The following is a 7,256-nucleotide window of genomic DNA, read 5'->3' as shown; positions in this document are numbered from 1 at the left end:
AGTAATGTTTTAATATAAATTACACTAATGCTCATAATTTATGCAATAACATTTATAAATAACTTTATACATACATATGTCAATAAATAAATGTCTCTCTATACTACTAAACAGTGACTTTTATCTCTGAATTTATCAAACGCTGTGACATATGCAAAATATTAATCAACTATTAAAAAAATGTGAATAAAGTCATCATTTTCACATACAGTTGACAACTTGATGTCAATTTCATCCTATACATTTAATAGTTTTTTCATTTTATATATTTATTAGATAATGTTTATCACTTCATATTTGGTTATGACGAAAGAAACCAATTAAAATAAAATAATAAGATTGACTGTTTAATTGGTCGGAAGAATACAAATATACGAGAAATAAAGATAAAATATTTCGAAAATCATATTTATTTGTTAAGAGTAGCTAAGTGAATTAAAATAATTTTCTTAAAAAATCAGTGATTTGATTGTGTATTTTATTAAAAATAGAAGATAAAATTAAATAAAATATATAAATAGTGAAACTTAGAGCATATTTCTAGTTTTGTTCTTCGGTTAATATTTTCAAATCTTTCCAGACAAACACAGTCAAGAAAATGAAATATCTTGGTTATGAAGATAGAGAGAGTAAGATCATTATTGGTTATTATAGTAAACGACAAGAATAAATAAAAGCTAAGGAATCAATTTAATTGTTCAAAGTTATATGTCAAGTGTCATTACATCTTATTTCTTCAAAAATTAAGTTACTAAATGAGTGAGTTAAATTCTTTTATCCCCTTTTAAGCTTCTGAAAATTCTAATCAAAATAGTTTTTAAAACTCTTTTACCACTTGAATACTTTATTTTAGAGTTTTTGAAAATTTTCCTAATTTGATGACAAAAACACTTTAAAAATACTAATGTCCCTTCTATTCCTTTCTATATGTACTTTTTCTTACTAAATATTTACTTATTATTAAATTTTAAAATAGTGTTACCTTTTCCTAATTATTTCTTACTTTATTCTTGACAATAAAAAGGAAAAATTATAATAATACATTAATATACATCGAAATAAATAAAAAATAGCTAACTTTTGAAAACCTTAAAGCACTATTATAGATAATTTATTTAAGGATTTAATGTACTGGCAATGGAATTTAAAGGATATAATTAATAAATTGTTTATTATAAAAAAAACGGCTCTTGTGTTCTATGACTACGGAACAATTAAGGTTTGAATAAAATATTGGATGTATTAAGAGATTAATAAATTTTATAATCCTTGCAACTTGTTCAAACCACCTTATCTCACCCATCCCATCCCTACCAGAATGTGCAAAAGAATCAAGTTGATATAACAAAATTAGTCTAAAGAAACTTTAAATAATCATATTTTTATAAAAAGGAAAATTGTACTAACGTAACTTTTGCCTTAAAAGGACTTGCTTCAGATTTTTTTTAAGCGCATCAAATTCATCAGGCTATTGTAGATGAAGAAAAGAATTTATTAAAATAGTTAATTATATTTTTTGTATAAGTTAATAATTAATAAAATTAGTGGACATGTTGTTCTTTTAATATAGTGAAAAAAATTCATTTGTTTAAATATAAAGGGGTGGGTTATATAGAATTACGGGTCATTATAATTTTCTGGTTTAAGATAAAGATTTAGTCTTTGCTGGTTAAATTGTTTGGAGTTGGAAGACTACGTAATATCTTAAATATTTATTATTGATCTTTAATATGTATTTTTAAAGTAGAATGAAGTTGAAGGTATTTCTATTATAAGTTATACTCGTTCATACTGGTTAAGACCCATATGTTGATAATGAATTTAAGATCCTGATGTATAGAAATAAAAAAATTATTCTTTTATATTTAAAATAGACTTAATTTCAAAAAATATTTTGTTATAATAAGTATTTTTAAGTTAAAGTGTAAATAATGTATTAATAAATGAGATACAATTTATATGAGTGACAAAGTGGGTATTGACTCACATATCGACCTACCTGTTAAAATTTGATGTATTGGATTGAATTTTTGTAGTCTCTATCTAGATTTTTTTTCTTGTTAGTCTTTTTTTAATATATATATATATATATATATATATATATATTGTATTAATATTATAACTAAATAATTAATACTTACAACTTAAATTTTAATTACTTATTATACTAAAAAATAATCTGTAATGACTATTTTAAGTTATTCAAGACATGAAATAATTGAAAATTTAAAAACATTTATACCATTGGACATATTTTTAATATTATATATATATATATATATATATATATATATATATATATATATATAACAACAATTAAAATAAAAAATTAAAAAAAAATTAAAAATTAAAAAAAACGACCTATTAGTCTCTCTTTTACACTGTGTTCTCGCTTGCGCTGATTTACTGTATATGAGAGTTATCGAAGATAGATTTGCGTGCAAAACATTGTTCGCTTGGGCTGATTTGTGAAGAATGAAAAGCATGGATTTGCGAGATTGGATTATTTTTAGCATCTCGCAATTTTGCAAAGATTTGCGATGATTTATACTGAAAAGTCTTGTATGCCCCTGTGCTATTTCTATAATTTCATGACCATTTTAAAGGCATGCATAGATAAGTTTGGTGTGTGTTAACTGACGTTTGTACGAGGAAGAAGGCGGTTGATGATGAGGAGGCAACCGGGTGAAGAAGACGAAAGCTTGAAGCAGAAGAGATCTTCATGTATTCGGTTCTACTGTTACGCGTGTCTGGTTCAAGCTTTTGGAAGAATTTGCGAAGGAGGTGTATTCGGTTACATGCTTGGCGTATCCGGTTCCAGGCAAGGTTGTTATAATTTTGTGCCTCGGGTCTGCGTGCTTCTTATCTAGTTCTGCGGAGGGCACCTCTTTGTTCTGGTTCTAGTCACCGGTTCCCCATACCTGGAATACTTGTTCAGTCGCCAGAAGTGGGTTAGTAGAAGCGTGTTTACGGCCGTCGACGCAGACATAGACGCAAGTGGAGGAAGGGTGTGAATGCCCTTTGAACATCGTCAGAGGGAGGAGATTCGACAGTAGACGAGAGGAAGAGGAAGCAGATGGAGTCGAACCGTGAATCAGTGAGGAGATTACGAACCTCTCCGTCGAGATCTGCAGATTCTGGACATTCTCTTCAATCTTTGGCCGATCCCCCACCTATGATAGCTTCGCCTGTTCCTCCATGAAACCGAAGCACTGTTTGGTGCATAATAATAATAATAATAATAATAATAATAATACAATTTATTTTTATCTTAAAAATTAATTTTTCTTTTCTTTTTTCTTATAATAATTTTTACAATTATATATAATATTAACAATTATCAAATAATTGATAATAAATTATATTACAAAAAATATTAAACTTTAAAAAAATTAATTTTACTAAATTATAATTTTTTTACATTTTTAAAATAAATATTAATGTTTTACTCTTTATAAACTTTTTTACAAATAAATATAACATTAACAATTATCATTTTATATCATATTAATTTCTATGTGTATTTTGGTAATCTTCAATTTCTAACAATTAAACATATTTTTATCTGTCAGATCAATCTAATCCTACACTAATTCTCACAAACTTTACTTCCAAATGCACTTTCAATTACCCACAAATCCACTCAAAAAAACAACAAAAAAGTTACCCTCAAATCCCCTCAAATCCATTCAAATCATCTCCTCCAAATCATCGAAAGAGAACAAACCATTAGCGAAATAGATAAAAGTAATTTATATGCTTTATTACAAGAAACTAACTTTTTTCATTTTAGTAACAATAAGTGAAAACATATGTATAAAAATAAATATAAATAACTTTTATAATTTAATTATAAATAAAATTCCATTTATTTTGTAAAGGATTTTTATTTATTTAATAAATAATTTTTATTTATTTAATAAATAATTTTTATTTATTAAATTAAAAAATCAATTAAATTTAAATAAACACATTAATAAAAAATAACACATAAAAGAGAATCTCCTGTATGTAAGAATATGGATGAATTGAATCAAAAGGGAGTGCATTCACCAACTTTGTCCTTACTAATTAACATTTATTGGTATGAGATGATATCTTGAATATTGAAGGAAAGAAAGGAAAATCGTGGGAAAAGAGGAAAAAAAGGGTTTGTGGGTTTAATGGTGTGGGTCCCCTTGTCGACCCCAAATGTGGCAATAGCCTTCTCATTACCAAACTCGGTAAAAAGAGAAACAAAGGGTTGGGAAGCATGGCCTCACCGCCATCCAAACCTCCACACATTTTTTCTATGTGAGAGAGAAAGCGATGGCATCATCATCTCCATGTGACTGTTGGCCCCATCTTTCTCACTCACTCTCTTCTCCTTCTCCTTCTTCTCCTTCTTCTTCCTCTCTCTCTCAAACCCTCCTTCCTCCTCCTCCTCCTTCCGTTGAACATGTCTGGAACGACCTCAAACTCTCCTCCCTCTCCAACTCCCCCGTTGACTTCAACCACTCCTCTTCTCATTCTTCTCTCCTCTCTCTCTCTCCCTCTCACAACCACCACTCTCTTCTCTCTCTCTCCAACGCTTCCTTCCACTCCAACAACAACACACGCCACCAAGATCAACACCATAATCGCATCATGAAGAATCGAGAATCCGCGGTTCGCTCCAGAGCCAGAAAACAGGTACTCACTCTCCTTCGTTATGCGTGTATGTGTGTTTGAATCTTTCTTAATGAATCTTTGTTAATGCTCGAAATTCAAATCTGTTAAACCGTGTGTGTATTTTCTCTATTTGTTTCGAGCAGGCTTATAGAAAAGGTTTGGAAGATGAAATTGCTCGGTTGACGGAAGAGAATTCGAGACTGAGAAAAGAATTGAAAGAGGTTAGATATTAAACCTTGGATCTTAGCCCTTTCAGTAATGTCTGCTTTCAAATATTCCCTATTCTATAAGCAGCCTTTTAAGGAAAAGAATAAAGTCATATCTCTGGGTAACTTTTTCTCCATAGAATTTTTTTAAACTAAAATAAAATGAATTATTAGAATCCGTAGCTCAGTAACAAACACCCAAACCATCCCGCAGATAATGAATTCACGTTGAAATCCCCCTTTTAATTTAACTTCTAAGCTGTGTTTACATTTAGGAGATGATGGAAAGGAAAAAAAAAAACTATGGAATATAAGAAGTTCAATTATTCCTATTAAAAGAAAGTAAAAACAAAAGAGTGAAAAATTGTGAAATGATTTAATTAAATGAAATAATACACTTTAATATAATTAAAGTTTTATAAAATAATTTAATTTAATTTATTATTTTAATTATTTATTTTATAATAATAAAGTTTTTAATATGAATATTAATGAGTCATATTAGAAAATAATCAGTTAGGTCAGTTAATTATCTATCCAAACATAATAAAATATTCATAATATAATTAGTTATATTAATATTTTTATGTTGTAAATATTTTATTATATTTTTAATCATATATTTGTTTTTAAAAATTTCTATAATATTATGTGAGCAGTTTAACTGTTAAAATTCTTTTTTTTTTTGTATTTTTTAACTTTTCAGGGGCTCCTTTTTCATATTTTCTTCTGCTTTCCTGCTTACATCTTTCCAGGTTTACATGTAAAGGGAGACTTATATGTAATCCCGGTATAAACAGACATGTAAAATAAATAATAAAATTCTTGGTTCTGTAATATTTTTTAACAAAATACACTAAAAATTAATATATGTTTAATTTAATGTCGTGACTTGTCAAACTCAAAATCTAACATGAGCCGTTGAAAAGTTTGAGAGATCTAAAATAAATTTTAAACAGGGATTCTTTTATTATAATTTTATTTAAAATTTATTTTTTGAATTTTTTGAGACATTTTTTAGAAGTCTAAAGTAATTAATATTAAAAAAAATTGAAACTTTTTTTGAGATAAAAAACAATTGATACTAAAAAAATTTGAGACTTTTTTTTAATCTAAACAATAAGGATTTTATTTGAGTCTATTAATATATTTAATAAGTTTAAATAGTATCAATTTGAATTTAAAACGAGTGAGATATTTTTGGTTAAAATTAATGTGAAACGAAAGGGGAAAGTAGAAATAAAGAGGGTTGAGTTGGTTAGATATTAATCCAACTTATTTGTGGTTGATGTTGGGTGTGTACGGAAATTAATTAACAACAGAGTAAGAGAGTTAATGCATTCTGAAATTATGTTTTTGCTTCAGTTGCAGTTCTCTTTATCTTCTTCAGAGAATAGCCCTCAGGGAACCAGTGCTCCATGTAGAACCACGTCGTCTCCATTCTGAGAAAAAACCTGTCTGCTCAGTCTTCATGTTTTGAGGTTGTAAATGGCTTCAAATATGTTAGTATTTTTGTCTATTTTTGTCTTCAGGGTTTTCTTTTCCACATTATCAGGACTCTCATTCTTGTCCTTTAACCACGTTGCTGTTGTTAAAACCATGATTAGTCTCTATCTCTCGAATATCCTGACACGAGTTGTCCTTTTGTTTCGGTATTTCTTCGTGTGGTTACCTCCCTCACTTCCAACGTAAAATATTCTTATAACTTTGGAGATTTAAAATCAAATTTAAAAACATTGAAACTTCTCTTTTGTATATATAACTTTTTTTTGGGGTTTTAAACACGAAACAATCATCAGGTTAGAATTTCGAGCACCTTGCATTTCAAATGAGAGGATTGTCGTGCTTTAGACGAATATATTGTATTTGAGTACTTCTAGTATTACGAAATATTTCCAAGAAAAAGAAAAAGACATAGAAATGCAATCTATAATATGATTAAAAATATCTTGAAACTAATCTCAAAGTTATAAAGTAATCGAACAATAAAAGAATATAATAGTTAGTTTCCAATTACTTTAAGCATTAATAGGATTCCTATATTTTGTAAATTAACATCCACTAAAAGCGTATTGCAAAAAGCTTCCAAAGCCAATCGTCCCAAAAGGAGATGCAAAAATTCCAAATATTATCACACGCTAGAATTATAACCAATACTTTTTGTGAAAGAATTTTGTAACTGTCTTCTGAGTTAACAACTCATAATCAGACTTAATTAAAACAACTTCATCATATTCATAATCTTTATCAAGAGCGTAGTCATCTAACCTGAGTTTGTAAGTAGACAACTTATCTGCAACATATTAGGAAATAAGTCAATCTTCTATTCTAGAAATAACTTTTAGATTAATGGCCACATCATTGTACAATTGAAACTAGCAATAGATTTCTCAAAAAAAA

At 28.0% G+C, this 7,256-nt stretch overlaps 1 pseudogene; it reads left to right on the top strand.

The window, feature by feature from the left end:
* Positions 1 to 4,237: 4,237 nt before the first annotated feature.
* Positions 4,238 to 6,511, top strand: LOC108342491 (bZIP transcription factor 27-like; annotated as a pseudogene).
* The last annotated feature ends 745 nt before the right edge of the window (positions 6,512 to 7,256 follow it).

Source organism: Vigna angularis, chromosome 4 (assembly GCF_016808095.1).
Source record: "Vigna angularis cultivar LongXiaoDou No.4 chromosome 4, ASM1680809v1, whole genome shotgun sequence".
In the NCBI taxonomy this organism is placed as follows: Eukaryota; Viridiplantae; Streptophyta; class Magnoliopsida; order Fabales; family Fabaceae; genus Vigna; species Vigna angularis.
The sequence above is the reverse complement of the archived record's forward strand: the minus strand, read 5'-3'. Positions and strand labels throughout refer to the sequence as shown.